The following is an 18,723-nucleotide window of genomic DNA, read 5'->3' as shown; positions in this document are numbered from 1 at the left end:
GTGAAATCAAGGCTCAGTGCATCTTACCATGTCCCACATCTTCCTCTGCAAAATTTACATGCTGTCTTCATAGCATTTGGCTGAGGATTTTCTATAATTTTCTGGTAATAAAAGTGCACTTCACTATAGTAGTGTACTGGTATAGAGGGATCCTCAAAATACTTTGAAGTCCCTGCCAAAGTTTTAATTTCTCACTGATCTGTAAAAATTATAATTACTGTAAAATGATAATTATTGAATACATCTCCCTTCTGCTATCCCTCTTTTTTTCTGCTGTTGAATTACATCTTTTTACTCAATGTCAAAGTCCTACCTTGGGACTGTGCAATGCTCTCAGATGAATAGGAAGCAATAGGATGAAAATACAGTCCAGACTTGACTGAATTCACAGCAAGTGAGAGACAGGACTCTTTATAACATATCCTTTTCAGCATGAGATTTGTGCCACCTGGGACCTGAAAATAACAAGAATAATACATGCAATAATAACATCCATGGAAATATGTGGAAATTTAGAGCTGTTGTAAGGCTGATAGAGATTTAAATCTAAGGAATCATTTTGTTACTCTACATTGTTTCAAAAACCCCATAAAATGCTTACTGGAAAATTAGGTGCAGTTTTTGCCTGTGCTGAATCCTTTGATTCACTTTCTAGTCCTCTGTGAAAACCGGGCTGTTAAACTTATTATGGCTAGAGATTAACTTCAGAAGCAGGTAACATCTGCTCTGTTTATCCTTGGTTGAAAAATGAGCTGTGTGAGTTCTCTATGAGCTTTATGATGTTCATGCCACACAACCACTCTATTAATTTGTTGAAATCACCAAGTGGACAAATATATATATATATATATATATATATATATATATATATATATATATAATGATATGGTGGCAAACAAAATATTCCCCTGTAGAAAAGGTCAATGTAATATGAGGAGCACCCATGCCCAGTGGTCATAAAAATGCTATGATAACCAGTACTTTCCTAAACTAAAGAACAACCTGGGGGTTGTGACAGAATATTCTGTATGGATGTGTCAAACTCTGCTTTACCTGCAGCTTACAGTCTATAAAGACCACACTATAAAAATGTCTGTGTGTGATTGTGCTGTGTAACTAATGTTACCTACCAGGTTACAAGCATATGCAATGATAGCTATGCTTTAAGTTATTAAAATCAGGTTAATAATAGAATGTGTACTTTTCCATGAGTTCTCTGTTTTCTCTGTCTATTTCAGATCAGGTAATGTCTCCTATGCAGTCATTATCCTCGTTATCACCCAGTAATCAGGAAGCAACATTCACCATTGAGGTCTGTGGTGCAGAGAATCAGAGAGCTTCCTCTGGTAGCTCAGTGATGCTGCCCTACAGTGCTGGGGTGGGATTCTCAGCTCTGTGGGCCACAGATGTGTGGAGATGAGCACTGTCTCACATTGCTGATTTGTGCAGTGATGCTAAGGCTGTGTGCAAGGGAAAGGAGACCAGGTCAGAGTCACTAGGATGTCATGGTAATGGTTTGTGAGACTCAAATGCTGGCACGGTTGCTTGTCAGATACTCATTGGAATATTTCCCTGGGTGTAACTGGACTGTGTGAGACTGCAGGGTGTCTGCTGCTGCAATAACTGATCTGGAAGGGAGCAGGAGCTCTGAACAAGAGCTGGCACAACTTGGTCTGAGCCAGCTGTTCTCCCTTGGTCTCGGCAAAGGAGACAAGTTGCAGCCTTGACCCCCTCTTTTCCATCCCCTTTTAGTTTATCTTCTTTCACTCAGTACCACAAGCAACAAGCTGTCTCTCCGTGGCCATACTCCATCACATGCAGACATCAAGTCCTATGTACAGCTCCTATGTACATGCTCTAGATGACAGGTGGCAATTTCCCTAAATAGCAAGGTTATCCAGGGAGTTCACATTTGTATGTGTTAACAAAAGTCACAGAACCAAGATATTTTTACCGCAGTAAGTTTTTGTCTTACTTCCTAAATGCTGTGGGATGAAACTATTGTAAATTTCAGATCCTATTGACAGATTGCAAATAGAAATGTTGCTAAGGTTAGGACCCAAATGTACTACCAGTATCATATTTGGGTATAAACATTTTCCGTGGAGTATTTGCTTGCATTTTCACTATTAGAATATTTTAGGTTACTGTAAAGAGCTGAAAGAAGTTTGGCATTAATAATCATTCACTGTAGCAATAAATATCAGCTCCCTATATGTCTGGGGAACACCTGAATATACTGACTTGCACTTCAGGGGTCTGATTCTTTTATCCTGATTAGTATACAGATCTCAAGAAAGGAGATTGTATACCACATCAGAATTCTTTTATTTCCTTTGAAATGTAACATGTCAGCTGCTGTGCATAGTGATAGAAAGCTGTGAACCACATCTGCTGAAGTGTTAGCAAAATAATAAAAACAACAGAGTATTGCATCTGAGATTTTTTTTTTTTGGTCCCTTTTGTTGGAAGATGTTGTGTGTATGTACCACTCTGTGCAGTTAACGTCACGGTTATGAACATTTTGAAAATTATTTCATTTTGAAATTACAAAAGAAAGGAGAATTTCCAAAACTTGTTGTTGATTTTCTGCTTAAATCCATTCTTATTGTGTGTGCATTGCAATCATACAAAAACTAATGAGATTTGTGGTAAATTGTTTATCACTTACCATTTGATTCTTTTGTCTGTGTCTTTGCCAGCTCTTCACAGCTGTGGGGAGAACTTTTAATATTTCAAATATCTAATCCAAGAACTTCCTGAAAAATAGAACCAGAACACATTTCCCCCTCTTTTTCTTGGAATTAGGTCAGAAAAAAAATTCCAATATGTAATCTGTAGTCTATAGTAGTTATCACCCATCATCTCAAAATACTGGAGGAGGAAACAAAACAATTATATTGGAGATATTTAAATTGCAGAATGCTTAGAGCAAATAGTTTTCAATCAATATAAATTCTACTCATGAATACTATTAATTTAAAATTTTGAACTTTCTGACTATAAAACTGTACCTGTGCTTATCCCAAGTGATTGGCTTCTCAAACTAAAAGCTACTTTAGTGCAATGAGCTAACAGACCATTAAAACAATTAGTTTGCATCTCTGATAAGGGTTGAGTCTTCTTTTTTCCACTAGATAAAACCTTTTGTAAGATCTGGAAAAATGAATAGAAGAAATATAAAAAGTGTTATGTCATAATTGTAGGGAAAAAAATCTAAAATACTTTCAGACGTTCTCAAAGTATGAAGGCCAAATCTTCAGCAAAATACCAATATCCACTGGTAAATTGATATCAATCTGATACATATCTTATATAAAGTAACAATTTGATCCTTACAGTGTGACAATATGCAGCACATCTTCATTGTAATCAACATGGGATTAGTTTCTTGCTAGCTGAAGGTATATGTGTTATTTCAGAACATTTACGTTTCTTTCTCTCTTTGTTTTTCCTAGAAGGATGAAGCAAATATATTCTCAGTGGTTTTGTGAAGAACATTCCCTTCTTTTCAAATTGTTTTTATTTTATATATTTTTTTAAAATGACTCAATGACTGCTCTTCAGACAGAGCCATGGCTCCTTGCATAAAGGATGTTTTTAGAAAGTCTGCAAGCTACATTCATTTGTTTAAAGGTGTCATATTTAAAACATTGAGGACATTTTTCCAAACACCTTGTAAGCCTTGTTAATGCTAAGGCTGAAGGCCCCTAAAATCTCTTATATCATTCTAAAGGCATATCCTTGTTACCAGTGCATAACACCAGTCTGGCACCTTTGTGTATCTCTGAAGACCACACATAGCAATGATGCAGAGGTGCCATAAATCAGCTTATGTTCCAGCTGCAGCTAGATTAAAAATATGGAAGTGTGTTTTTTTTTTGTTTTTTTTTTTTTTTTTAATAAGCAGTTTTCTTTTGTCAAGATCAGCACCAGTTCTACCTAGCATGCAAAAGCAGTGCCACTGCTACTCTCATGTGCTGGATTAGCATCATGCAGATGGATATTTTCAGATTGTAAACTGTGCTGTCACTGACATTGTCTACTAATTTAAGCTCTGAAATTTGGCATTTCCTCTCCTTGAATGAAATTGGCTGCACAGTGGAAAGCAAGTATTTTGTCATTTCCACACACTGAAGAAAGTGGTGTAACATGCATTGGAAGTGAGATACTCTGGGACTTGGTGTGAATTACTATAAATATCAGTTTTCAGATAAATTGAGTGCCTGTATAATATGAGGTTACTTTCATCACCAGCCAACACCAGGAATCTATCTATCTAACTATCTATTTGTCTCTCTACCTACCTATAAACAGTCTGTGTCCTAGGTTCTAACAGCGTGGAAAAAATCAGCTACAATGAAGAACACAAAGCACATTATCTGCTAACAACTGCTTTCCTCTCCTGCTTCAGTACTGTCTCCCAGGGGTTTTCTGAATCACCTGTGATTAAGGCAGGTGGTAAAGGCAGCTGTCCTCTACCCCAGACGTTCCCTCCACATTAGGTGCAGATGGCACTGGGAATCCTGGTTATCAACTTGCAGGCCCCTGTCTTCTAAATATTGCCTTAAATCAGAGAGGGAGCCTCATCTGATGCAGCAAACTCAGCATCAAGGTAGGAAATCTCTCTCCCTCCTGCTATGTTCACTAATCAGTGGAAGAAAGACTTAAATTAAACTAAGCCACAAGGAACATTCTTTTGTTTAGCACTGGGCTGTTTCCTGGCAAATTCATTCAGTGAAAATACAAATGCATCATTATTGGTACAGAGCTGCTGCTAACTTTTACTCGGTCTCCGATTTGTTTTTGCTTTGCATCAGGCTTTTAATGATAATTTAGTGGAAGCAGACATCAGGCACAATGAAGACCGGACAGATACCGATGAGAAGAGGGCAGTAATTTGCTTTCCCTTCTCTGTGCAAGGTTGTGGTGGTGCAGCTCTGGCAACCCTGGCTGCAGTCCCACCGCCTTAGTGACAGGGTGGTCCGACCACGCACCAGTGGGACCACCCTGACCCAGCAGAGGCAGGATCTATTTTTGCTGTGGTGGCACGTCAACCTGCAGCATGGTGGGAGGCTTCCCACCCTTTCCCAGCCCCACAGATGCTACTCCCTTATGCCGTGACAGCCCCACACCTAGGACAGGGAAGGTGCGTTCGTGTTTCCTCTCTGTTCATGTTACACACCCGTCTGCTTTCTGTGAAGCATGAGACTGGCAATGCTTGTGTGTTAAGCTATGCATATTACAGTCACAGCACTATGCTGGGCAGACCATGCCATGGCTGAGGCTGGAGGGGAGATGCCCTGTGTTTAACCAATGCTGTTGATAGAGCAGATCTGTCAAGCAGTCTTTTTCTGACATCAGAAGTCCTCCTTTTACACATGGATCAGCTCTCAGGGCTCAGTGTCTTGTTTACATAATTTCATGTAGGTCTCTTTTTTTTTTTTTCCCTGCTTTTGTATGCAATGTGTATGATTCAATCAACAAAATTTTATTTTAGATTGCATTTTGATGAAGAAACCCTGACAATGCAAAATTGTTTTTTTCTTCCCTCCCCCAACGCCCCCATCTAGACTGTGGTTTCTTTGCCTGCAATCTTCTCCAAGTCATTCTAACATGGGAGAATCCATCATTTCATTCCTGTTTTGATGAACAGCTGAGAGAAACCCCAGTACTCTTATTGTTGCTCTTTTTTTACTGTTTCATGCTATGGTTCACATCAGTATTTAATTGAGTCAGAGGCTGTAGTTATCTTTGCTTACTTCATGTATGTTTACCTCACTGCTGTATACTTCCCATACTCACTTCCATGCTGCAGTTTTGCAGAATACCATGAGAAATGGTTATACATAGGTTTATTTAGACCTTAACCTGAGCAAGTCCAGGCTGGACAGATTTACTTTTTAGGATTATATGACATCTCTGACATGACTCTAACTTTTTCTAACAGGCACTCATTAACTCTTTGAATCCCACATGTATCTTGTTTCTTTATTAGAAGATGCCCCTAAGCCAAATTAAATTGTTCGTAAAATACATTTTCTATTTTTATATTCCAGGGTGTCTAACCTGGGAGATAGTTTATCTCACTATTTCATCATCTTTAACTGAAAAAAAGACAAATATGCCATATTTTTCTTGTCGGTATCTGAATTTAATGAAACTGTGTCCCTGAGTTCTTCCATGTCTTTCTCTCAACCTTCAATCCTCTCCTGAAATCCTGCTCTTTGCCTTTCCTCTTTGCTAACTGAGCCTCGCTTGTGGTTTAGCTTCAACCCTATTCACTCTATCACTACACAGTATAGATACAGACATCTTTATCCAGCATTTAAGAATGAATTTAGTAAATAGCTTAGTGACTGCAGAAGGATGTCTTGAATACCCACTTTAGTAACTGCTGAATTTGTTAAAGTTATCTCATGAAAAAAATAAAAACAAACAACTGTTGACTTCCTCTGCCTAGCCACTTAATTTTCAGCTTTTTTTCTTTGAAAAATTCCTTGCATCATGTCCTAATCTTTATGTAAACTCTTTTGGGGTAGCTTTGCCTTTTTATGTGAGGCTCCCATTGCAGAACTGCTCCAAATCTGACTGGAATCTTCAAGTGTTATGAACATCTAGGTGTGTGAGCACTTAACCATTATTTTCACATTGATATGTATCATAAAATATGAGTTAATCTACTACCTTCATGCATAATAAGAAATGGTTTTAAAGCTTACAGTGAAGTAGAAAGTGCCTTTCTCCTTTCCAGTTGACTCGGTAACGAAATAAATAACCTGTACTTTGATCTTCTCTCCAGCAGAGGTCGCAACAATATAAGATATTGCCCTGCATCCATGACAGCAACTGCCTTGGGAAAGGGTAAATCTTTGCTATTTGATCCCATAGAAGTTGACCAGTAGAGTTTCAGATCAAATGGGAATTTGTGGGCAACCAGAAGTTTGCTGATGCGATGTTTGGGCTAATGCTGATAGTACAAGCCTTGCTGTGCTGTGTCAGTATAAAAGAAACAAAGAATAGGCTACCTGAAGTAGTGCATATAAAAATTCAGTGAAAAAAAAAATCTTTCCAACATTTGTGTATTTTTCAGATATCATAACTGTTAATATAACTGCCTAAGAATAAACCTGTTGGTTTCTGTTTTTAAAAGCAGCATTACTGAATCATATAGTCTGACCTGTAGGTATTTTGCAGGTCAAAATAGTCCATCTATTCTCTCATTTCAAACACGACAATATGTAATGCTTGTTTAAAAAGCCAACTTTAAACATTATTTATAAGTACATAGAAAAGGCAAACTGCAGACTCATCAAAGTGAGTTTTAATTTCAGGACCCTCTATTTGTCAAGGAAAAAAATACTACCCTCTGTTTTACATGTCTTGTTTAAAGTAACTGAGTAATGATTTTTATTTTCTTGGATAAATGCATAGATAAGTGGTAGTATTCAGACAGAAAAGCCTATCCAGAATAATTTGGGAAATGTTTTTGTAAAGCAAAGATGTTTGAACAAACTGTAAGTTGTTATTCCCTCAGTGCAGGTAGCAAACAGCTCTGAAAAGAATCCAACAGTTCTCCATATCATGGAGTATCTGTCATGGCCCAAACACCACAATAATAAGAGATCACATGCAGAGATATGACTAAAGAGAAAGCCACAGCCTTTATAAGCTATGACAGGATAGGACAGAGGCAGAGATGGTCCTGCCTCGCACAAATTGCCCATATAAGTAAATACAGTTACAGCTTCAAAAGCTGAGACACCTGTCACAGGAGGTTATAGGTACTTATCCCTTCTTTTCCACATCATGGGCGAACAGGCTCAAGAATACCTCAGACTACACTTTTCCATTCCCCAACACAAAACAAGTATGAAGGTGTGGGAAGGATCTTATTTCCAATGCAATGGAAGGCAGAGAGGCAGACAGGTTCCATGCACGGCAGTGGTATATCCAATCCCCACTTTGTATTTCAGTTAAGTAAAACAAACAAATGTACAGCAGCAAACAATACCCCTCCTAGACAACCTCTAGCATTGCACTAGCAAAGACAAATATCATCTTAACTCCAGCTACCACTGTGTGGTGTGGAGAAAGTTCTTTCTGTCTCCTAAGAGTCATAGGCAAACTAAAATAGAATGGGATTCCTGCAGCAGGAAACAAGGAAAGGTAACTCCAGGGAAATATGAATACAAACTCCAGCATCATGAGGATAATTTTATTCACTGTATTCATTATTTGCAATATTTTAGTACTTATGTAGAATTATTTTTCTGTGGTGTTTTATGATGTGCCAAAGATACAAAGTAGAATTGCTCATGACACAACTCCAGTGATGGTACTGTTTCTGCACATGTGGTGAATTTTGGTGACATCCCAGCAAGGCTGCAGGAGATTCTGCTGCCTGAAAATGCTCTTTTAGTTTAGCTTCCCTTTCTAGGGTTGGTGAATGGGTTTTGATATGCAGGACTCCATTTTCAAATCTCTGGTACCAGACATTTCCTGGTGACTTTTCTCTCTCCAGGAAATGCCGATACAGCAGCCTGCTCTGTAAATGGCACATTCTCCTCCTGTTTCACTTGCAATAAAACATCCTTGTGCCAGAGGTTGAGCCAGCATGACTTCAAGGCCTAGTGATTCTAAGGGTTATTCCCTGCAAATGCAGGAAGCTGGACCCTAGTCTGTGTTATGTTTAGTTGCCTCATTACTCTTGACTTTTTTTGCAATTGTTAGCTTTTTGCTTAGCATACAAGATTTTCCAGGTTTTGTTTCAATGTCTTTAATATGGCCATGTGGTTAACTGAGAGCTCAAGGCACCTCCTGGAAATGTTCATGGACATCAGGGTGCCTTCCAGTTAGACTACAGCCCTAAGCAGTGTAACCTTTATGCTATTTTGTCAATCTTCACAGGTGTGTTCTAGTAGGGATTTCAATGAATAGTGAATTTAAAAAAAAAAAAATTTAAAAAAATTTTTTTAAATGTTTTAACTCAATTTTACTGCAGCTCTCCACATAATTTATATGGGATTGTAGAATAAAAAGTATTATTTTCTCCCAGGCAGATAATGAAATAAAGAATATTTCAATCCTAGGTTAAAATAGGATCCTTTCTGGTTCTGAAGTAACTGAATCATTGTTCATTCGTGTGTTTCTTATTTCACTGACAGATGAGGTGAGTTAAAGTAATGTTGTGCCATCACCTCCTTGAGGCTAGGAACATTTCCTTTATATAAATCCTTCTGCAGGTATCCTTCTGACAGATGATTTTTCTTCATACATATATATATTTTTTTCTGTTGAGGAAGTGTTTGTATTGCATTATGGCAAAGGAAAAATGTATTTACTGTGAAGAGAAAACAAGACCCATCTGTCACAAATGTCATAGCAATAGAATCAGATTTCACAGACAAGCCATTGTTCAAAGCCTCCTTGAGATACACATTAGTAACTACATCAAAGATAGAGCTGAATGGCATCTTACGCATTAGTAGTTATCTGTGGATGACTGTTCTTTTACACAGCTATTTCTTAAGTATTGACAAGAAGGGGAAAAATATAAAAAGCTGAAACATAAATTAAGTTAAATAAATTAATTCCTCTAACCTGGCTACATAGGTACTCAAATAGCTTCTTATCTTTTGTTAACTACAGTGTCGCTGTAAATATTACTGGTGTCTGAGAGCCACACTGTGGCTTTTCTGCCCTACATACTTGCATTTCTTTTAAGTCTATTTTTAACTATGAATTCCCTGAATCTGTCCATTATGCTGAGCTTGTTCTGTGTGGTTTTTTTCCTCTATTCTAAATTCTTCATATAAATATACTGATCTGTAGCCTTCTGGGATATGTATTCCTTAAGGAAATATATAAGGAGGAGCTGCAAAGTTTAGGAGCTGAACTTTTTAGAAGATGATTGAAAAATGTCATGGGGTGGAATGTTAAATTTATTGTCACTTCCAAATGTTGTAACCAAAAGTTAATTCTTAAAAGTGCTAGAATATAATTGCCTTAGTTTTCCAGGATACTACATAATGAGACATTTTCTTTCTATCTCTGCAAATGGTTCAGTGTGTTTTTCTGCATCAAATACCTGTTGACTTTTCTGCTAGCATATCTTTTCTGTGGGCATATATATTTTCTCTCTTCTCAGTAAGGATTCTTAATTTATATCTTTGCTTCTGATTGTGTTTTTTGCGCTTTGATTTTTAAGCCCATAAAGTTTTGGGGAGATAAAATCTTGTTCACTTTATTTACTGGAGTTCATCTGCCTTCATCTGGCTATTACAAACAAGATTTGACCTTGGAATTATGGATTTAGTTAGGTGGTTGTAGTCCACTGCCATGCACACTCACAGATTTGTGCATGAGTACTTCAGAGCAGCAAGTTTTCTCACAGAGAGCACAACGACTAAAAAGTAAACAGATATTTTCTGTTTAATCATGTAATGTCTTATTTATACAATGAGATTTTTAGTTTTAAATATTTAACTTGTTTCTGGATTCTCTCAACTGGAGTGCTCTTTTTTTCTGTCCTCACATTTGTTATACATTTCCCTGGTTGAATACCATTACTAAAAGTCTCACCTTCAAAATAATTTATTCTATGCATCATCCAAGAGAAAGATTACTTTAAAGATGTCCATTTGGTTTGTTTAAAAATTAAAGAGATAAAATGTATCTTTCAGATAAAACATTCTCTTGGAAGTTAAAGCAGGAACATCACGCGAGCAGCCCTGAGGCAGTGAAGAACCAGACCACTATGAATAACTGGTTCTTCTATTCAGAGCATAGCAATGCTCACAGGAGATGTTTACCTGAATCACATGGATATCCGGAGCTGTCAAAATTAATGCTAGTGACAGCTGACACCCCGAGAAATCTTCAGTTTATAAAGTCTCTTCGTGGATGAGACTGAAATTTTTGCATAGGTTACAGAGTATTCAGGCTGGCCTCTGTCATTGGGAAGTCAGTGCCAGCGTGGACAGTGCTGAGTGCTTGATTTAACAGTCAAAAGTTATGACAGACTCTGCTAGAATTGGTGGTTATGGGAAGTTTCAGTCTGTTAGGAATCAATCATTTTAATGCACAGCTATATCCTCCCTTACAGTTCATCATATGACATGAAGGAACTTCAAATGAGCTGTGAATCTCTTCTTTCCAGCTGCAACAGTGACATGAAACCACACAAAAAAGCTGAGTCAAACTCACTCTACTTTCCTCCCTGGCAGCTGCTGGTGTGCTAGGGAAGTAGGCACAGAAGGAGGCAGTGAAACTGCTATGAGCTTGATCTGGACAGGTATGTTTTGTGTTAAGGAAAAGGCATATGTATTTTTCTTCCTACATGGCCAGTATGTCAAAGTTCTTAATTTTTGTAATATCTTTCTATGAAATAAAATTCTGTCATGCACTGTTCTTGTAAATATACTCCACAATACAATGACTTACATATAAGCTCATATTTATATCTGTTGCACCAAATAAGTACTTAAATGTAGGTTTCTGTAAGCAAAGTATTTACAGAAAAAAATAAGAATGAAGCAAATAGGCAATAAACATGTGTAACAAATATAAATCATAAAAAACCTTGTCATTTGACCAAATAGAGTTTAAAAAGTGTCTTCCAGTGTCCATAAAGCCACATACTTAAGTGGTCTAACTTCCAGCAGTCAGTAAACCGGAGGAAGTTAACTATTTAGACTACATATTCACATAGGCAGGGAAAAGTAACAGATAAGGTGCTGAAGGTTTTGTGAGGGCTCCCTTGCTTAGTGGTGGCTAGTACATCACATACAGAAAAGAAAATACTAAGTGACTCCTGAGATAGTGACATATTGTTAGACATGATCTGTCTTGTATCGGTGAATAGTGTAATGCATGGATATGTTTCCCTTTGTTAAAGATAATTAAGACCTCTCTGAAGTGGAGCATAGTGACACAGTGCAGTCTGAGGAAAAATCTTGTGAAAGAAACACACACCTTTCTTTGCTCAGTGTAAGGTTTAGGTTCCTAGGATACTTTCTCATGGAGATTGACCTCTCCTTAGTGTTAATGGCACCAGTTGTGTGCTTCTGTTTGTTTGCTGAGGTTTAGAGAGAAATGTAATGAAACCTAACCTTTCCATCAAGCAAGTAAAATACAAAATATGAAACATGCTGTTTATTAGACCGTGAACTTCCTTTATCTCTACAGAGAGGATTGGTTTTTTTACTAATTTCTATAATACCATGGCTAATTGTTCATGTAAATAACTACAGAATTGTCTTTCTTAATCATATTGAAATTATTTGTTACGGCATCCAACATGGAAAGCTAATTTCATATTAAACACCTCATTTATATGTGTTAACAGAGAGGTAGCCATGGAGCATGGGAGAGTATGTGCCTCAAGAGAAGGAAGCTGAAGTAGTAGAAACCTTACTGCTTTTCCCATTGCACATTAGATGCCATAAGGGGAGACTAGCAAACAATATGGGGGAGGAAGAGGGGTATGTAGCTGAGATGGAATCTGGATATGTGAGCTGGGAGTGCTCCTCTCCTCCTCCTCCTTACTGTTATTTTGCCTGGGATTGTTCCTCCTCATTTGTGATCCAGCCTGAGAACAGTCAGCCAGGAGGTGGCATGGAGAAGGCACTTTGTACCCAAGAACTTCTTTGGTTTTCTGCTATTTAACTGGGTCTTGTAAAAGATTTCACCTCTTTCTGATCCTGTTGTTTTGCCTTTAGACCCCTACAGCTGCAACAGCATTAATGGTGAGTGCTTGTTTTTCCTTCCTCCTTCAGACTGAATCTCCGTCATGACATGTGGATGTGTGGAGCTGTGACTTCAGATTCTGTCTGATAGCTTTAGTTAACTTATGCCCAAGGCCTTCCATATTCAACAAACAGAACCCCTGTATTGCTCAGGATACTAAAAATTAAACACTTAGGTTTATTTTATTTTAGAGAATTTTGACTTAGTACACATAGAAGAAACAGAAGAGTGATTTTCCCTGGAATTTCCCCCACTAGGAGAAAACAATAGATTAATAACATTGAAGAATTTATTACTATATTAATATTGAATAAGTAATTTGCAATTAGTGTTTACTAGATATATTAATCATACTCTTCTGCTGGATAAATATCTGTAGACAGATTATGATTTTCTTGTGCTCATTCATCATCCAAATGTACACATTGGCATTTTCCCCTGTAGTTTGAGCATGACCAATGTGCTGTATGAGGGCCCATGCATCGCACTGAACATACACGCTCTTTGACTGGTGATAACTTGCATGGATTCTTTTGCTTGAGGATTTCTGGAGATGGAGACTATGGAATCTTATTTCTTTTAAAGACTGCCATCAACACAGTGGATAAGCAGGGTTAAAGCTTCTTCATGTAAGAATCAGCTATCTAACAGACACTGTGCTTAGCAATACATACTCTTTGTCCATAATAAGAGTCCTAAAATATGTGTTGATGTGTCTGTGCATAGGACATATTTATAGTCCAAATACAATGTTCACATGACACATTTCTTCCTTCACACTCATACAAAGTCTTTCTTAGTTCTTGAATAGTTAATTGTGGATGGCATTGTTTGTTCTCACTTGGTTCACTTATATGCCTGCCAGACCTTCTTTTCCAAAGGCAATAAATCTCTAATCTTGTTCAAATTTTGCCAGTCTCATTCTTGATGTCTCCACACAGTGTAGTCCTTGGTCCTAAGCATAGTCACTATCTGTAATAAGGAGCTATATTAAAAATAAATGTATAATCCATATTACCGGAGTCACCAATCTGCAAGGATCCCATAGATAAGGCCTTGAGAGATTGTACCATTTGGCAAGGTATGATGACACAAAGGCATTATTGTTTGCCATAGCTGGATTTGTGCTGTATGGCTCATGCTGTATTATCAAAGTTTCTTAACAGTCCATGAAAGAGGTACTGGTGGCCAAGGAATTTTACTGCACTGACAGTGGAGGATGGTGCCCAGTTGCAGTGGTTTGTTTAATAACTTGAAATGCTTGTCAGATGTCATCAAATTGCTTGTTATGTTCAGAGCCATCTGCTCTGGATTGGTGTACACTGAGCATTTGTAGTTGTCAAGATATTATTTAGTCATAATCTTATACTCCATATAGAACTATAAGAAATATGAGGAAATTAACTAAAGTAATAAAACAAACCCTCTCCTTGAAGCTGTCTCTTCTAGCTTGCTTGCTTCTAAATAGCCCTCAGTACTAATAATTTTTCTTGGAATTGTTAGCTACTTCTGCGCCCATCAAAGACATCCTTATTGTGGTTTGGTTAATACTTCTCCCAAATCTCTCTACAATGCTTGCTAGTAATGTATAAAAACAGCTGTGGTTTCTTCCTGTTGCATGGCCAGTTTATTATACCCTATATGAATCATCTTTGTTGCTGCCCTTTGAGGACTGTTTCATGAGTTGCATTTTCAACAAACCAACTGATACTCAGTTCTGTTTATTGGATCTTTATGCCTGTCCAATTTTCATGCAACAAGTGATTTATGTCCTTCCTACAAGGCAATGCAACATTTTATTTGACTGAGTCAGGTTATATTGTGCTTCCAGATCTTTAACTTTTGTTTCCAGAGCAACATATTCATCAAGCCACTGTTTTTCTCTCAGCATAGCAAAGGTCCTTAGGGCCTCCCACTAAGTTCACAGGTAACTATTATTTACAAATTTTCAGAGACTCTTTTTTTGCTACTTTATTTTAAAGTGTAATTTTCCTGATAAGGAGTAATTTAAATCTAATTTTTCAATAGGGGAATAGATGGAAGGCAATATTAACACCAAGACGACTGGAGCATGACTTAAATGAGAAGAGAGAGAGCAGAAGGATCAGGCAGAACAAATACTATCTGACAGCAAACATGATGATGGGGGGGCTGGGGAAGGACACTGCAACTATTAAAGCCCTTCATATTAACTCTTACAGAATTATAATGAGATTTTACAGTGAGATCTTTCCGAATCTCAGGGTGATCCTTAGCTTTGCTTTCATTCCCCATCAGACTTCCTCTTCTATTGCTCCCTTCCTTTCTCCCACTTTCTCTTGAACCTGTCTTTTCCATACTTATCTTTTGTGTTCCAGATGGAATATCCCACTTTCTCCCCCAAGCTCTTTTGGCTGCCAAGATCTCACATCTTTCAAATTCCTCCCTAAAACCAACTTCATCAGGGAATTTTTACTCCTTATCCAAGCCAGATGCCTTTCTTGCTCTGAATATTTTTTCCATATCTTCTCTTGTCTGCCTTAAGACCTGGTTATCTGGCAGTCAAGGATTATCAGTAATTTTCTTTCTTGAGACAGAATAAACATTCCTTGCAGCTTCACTATTTTGACTGAAATAGCCCAAGGGTCCCTCTATCCTGCTGTTGCCATTCAGCAGCTTCCAAAAATAGTATGTCAGGGACAGGGGAGGGAGCAGGGTTGGCCTAGGTGATGGCAAGACAATGGCTTTAAGGACCCAAGTTTCTAGGACTTGCTTTTCTATATGGTATAAAATTGTCTGAAACAGATAACTTTCCAAGAAGACTGTAATATCCTTAGGTATACTTTCATGAAAATTAAAGGTATGCATTCAATAATGTTAAGGGATGGAAAGGTAGTTCAGTGGAAAAGATAAATAGTCTCATTCAAATCTTCTGGGATTTTGTTGTACATTATTTATTCAGGCACCCACTGACTTGGAGAACTATATGAAAAATATCACCATTTCAATTCAAACATAAAATATATGTTTATTAATTGCTGCTGACTATAGCAGTCAGTTTTCAGGGACTTTGAAAGTATGTGCAGCAAGTTCACTTCTTTTGTTAATTTATATTCTCTGTGAAATACTGACTGCAGCTTCTCTAACATTATAGGCAATATTTACAAAGATGAACTATTGCTCTTCTCATGTTTCATCACAGTAAATTTTAATGGTGCTGCTTTAGCATGTAACATGAATAACGTGATAGTGATTCAAGCCCAGAAAAAAAGGGCATCCTTAATTATCTGTGTAGTATTTGTGGAGTTTAAGTCTTCCTTTATTCCTGCGCCTGCGCAGACTGGGTGATCACAAGCCACTGTACCCACATGCAGGTATAATGCAAAGACATAGCAAAGGTACTTCACTGTCAGATGGAGTCCTTAATGCTGTGGACACTGTAACTAACACCTATAATTGTGAAAGGACATTTCTCGCACTCACAGAGAGATTGAATTAGTACTAATAGTGAGTGCATTGTGGAGACAAACTCACTCCTGACCTTGACTCTGAGTTAGTAACCAGGCAGTTGAGGAACAAATGGGACAATATTCTGAAATTCTTCTGGGTTGGATGTTTTTCCGTGCACTGTGAACTAATGTGCTCTTGTAAGGTAAACCAGACTATGCAATTTATTGAGCCCTTGTTTGCTGCCTTCAAACATATCTTAAGTGCTTTAGGCAAACACATACATATTGAATTCCTTAAACTTACTAGATGCCAAAAGGTGTATCTCTTCACATTGGCATCTCTTGGGGACAACTTCAGCATGTCATCAGATTAACCCAAGCTATACTTGACTCAGATGAAAAAGTTGGGTGTTTCACCTTGGTTGAATAACAGTCATTGCCTTCTTTTGCTCTTCTCTCTCTTTCTCTCACTCTCACGCATAATATACACATGGAAACACTTCCCTGACTCAAAGTTTTTGAAAAAATAAGAACCTAAGTCACTACTAGATGCTACATTTTGATCACATTGAAACATTTAAGTTGACAAAACAAGGTGTTTGCTAGCTTTCTTTTACATGTAAATAAGGGAAAGACTGACAAACAATGACTAAAATATTTTTACAATATTGCTGAGATAGTGTTAAAATATTTTAAGCATTGTAAAGAAGAATACATATACATATGCAAGGTTCAAATTGATTTTTCTCCTATACCCCTCTATTTATGTTGGTTTTTCTCTTTCCTTGAGTTATATTTCAAAGTCATTCTTGTGCTTGATGTTGAAGGCAGCATAGCCCTGTAGGACTGGATTTACGGTCCTGTGCTGCCAAAGGACACTGAGGAGATGAGAATCAACTGCCCACATAATACATATTCAGAGGGCAGTTGTTTCAGACTAGCCCTACACTATTTCTAAGAGCTGAACGGTTATTAGTGGTTGGATCATACCAGTCACAGGCCTAGTGTGCGTCTTCTGGCTTAGTGTCATTGAAAAAGCATCAAATTTTGCTCTCCTGTGTCACTCTTCCATGTGAACCAAAGAAGACAAGCGGGGATGATCAGAAATATAATTTCAGAAGTGCACTCCTATCCAAACGAAAATGCAAATGTAGACTAGTTTGGGTTTGTTTGATAACTATGTCTAACAAAATTATTTCAGAGGCATATGTGTGGGATTTGGAACCAACACCTTTCAAGAACAGATAATATAGAGGCCGGTGGAGAGATATACCTGTGTTACAAGTCTTATGTCCAGTTCTTAATTTCATGAAAAAGGCATCCAGAGAAGAGCCACAAGGTAAAAGCCGGACCTGGGTTTTGATATAACCATCTGTCATGGTTTGAGCCTGGTCAGCAGCTGAACGCCATGCAGCTGCTCATCCACCCTCTTCCCATTTGGGAATGGGGAGGGTATCAGAGGGACAAAGGGAGACTTGCGGGTTGAGATACAAACAGTTTAATAACATTAACAGAATAATAAGCTGGCGGCAGTATCAGCGGGTAATGTACCATACAGCTACTCACCACCCACCGACCAACACCCGCCTGCTCCCGGCCAGGCGATCCCAAATGCAAAGGCCCCACAGCCACACTCCCAGAAGTGGCAGCCCCTCCTAGCCCACTCCTGCCTTTATATAGTGAGCGCAATGTCACATGGCATGGAATATTGGCCAATCCGGGCCCAGCCCTCCAGCTGTGCTCCCCCCGCCCCCGCACACAGGTGAGGGCACTGGGACCTGGGGAGCCCCTGGGGTCTCAGGGTGCTGCAGCACTCCTCCAGCTACCAAAATGAACATGAACTCTATTCCAGCCCAAACCAAGACACCATCTTATAACAAAAAAAAATATTTAAAAATTTTCACATGCATATCCTAATGAATAAAACCTCTTTCCTTTCAATACTGTTCAATTTCTCCATACTTGATGCTTAAAAATTTGTGGTGTGCTATGTTCTTACTTACTAATAGATGGGGTTTGTACATAAGGTTGTATGTAAGGCTGACCTTCTCTAACAAGAGATGAACTGTAGTTCTGGATGCAGGCCAGAGAAAACATGACTGTCAGTAGCAGGCTATGTTAGTGCTGTACTTGGTGCCTGTAGATCACTGTTCCAGAGCTTATCTGGTGGCTGCTGATGGTGAGCAGCCGTTCGAGGGTGCTGATATCTGTGCTCGCAGAGATTTGTGAAATATTGAAGCTGCACAGGCTGAGAGACCTTAAAGGTTATGATCAGCTTGGGACACATGCATCTGCAGAGGCCCTTCATGAGAATAAGAAGCTATATAAGAAAGAGAGGATGAGGAAGAAGGATGAAGGGAAACAGTAGACTAGAGGAGGAAAGAGGAGGGAGGAAAACATGCAAGTTATATGAAAACATATGAGTATAGGAAAAATAGAGCAGATATAAACCACAAAGGATATTGCCTTTCCTCACCTCCCCTTCTCTTTTTTCCCTTCAATATTTTTTACTTGTTATCTGTTAAGATTCTTTTATATACTTATC

The sequence above is a fragment of the Tyto alba genome, unplaced genomic scaffold (genome assembly GCF_018691265.1).
Source record: "Tyto alba isolate M040663 unplaced genomic scaffold, T.alba_DEE_v4.0 Super-Scaffold_13, whole genome shotgun sequence".
Taxonomy (NCBI): Eukaryota; Metazoa; Chordata; class Aves; order Strigiformes; family Tytonidae; genus Tyto; species Tyto alba.
The sequence above is the reverse complement of the archived record's forward strand: the minus strand, read 5'-3'. Positions refer to the sequence as shown.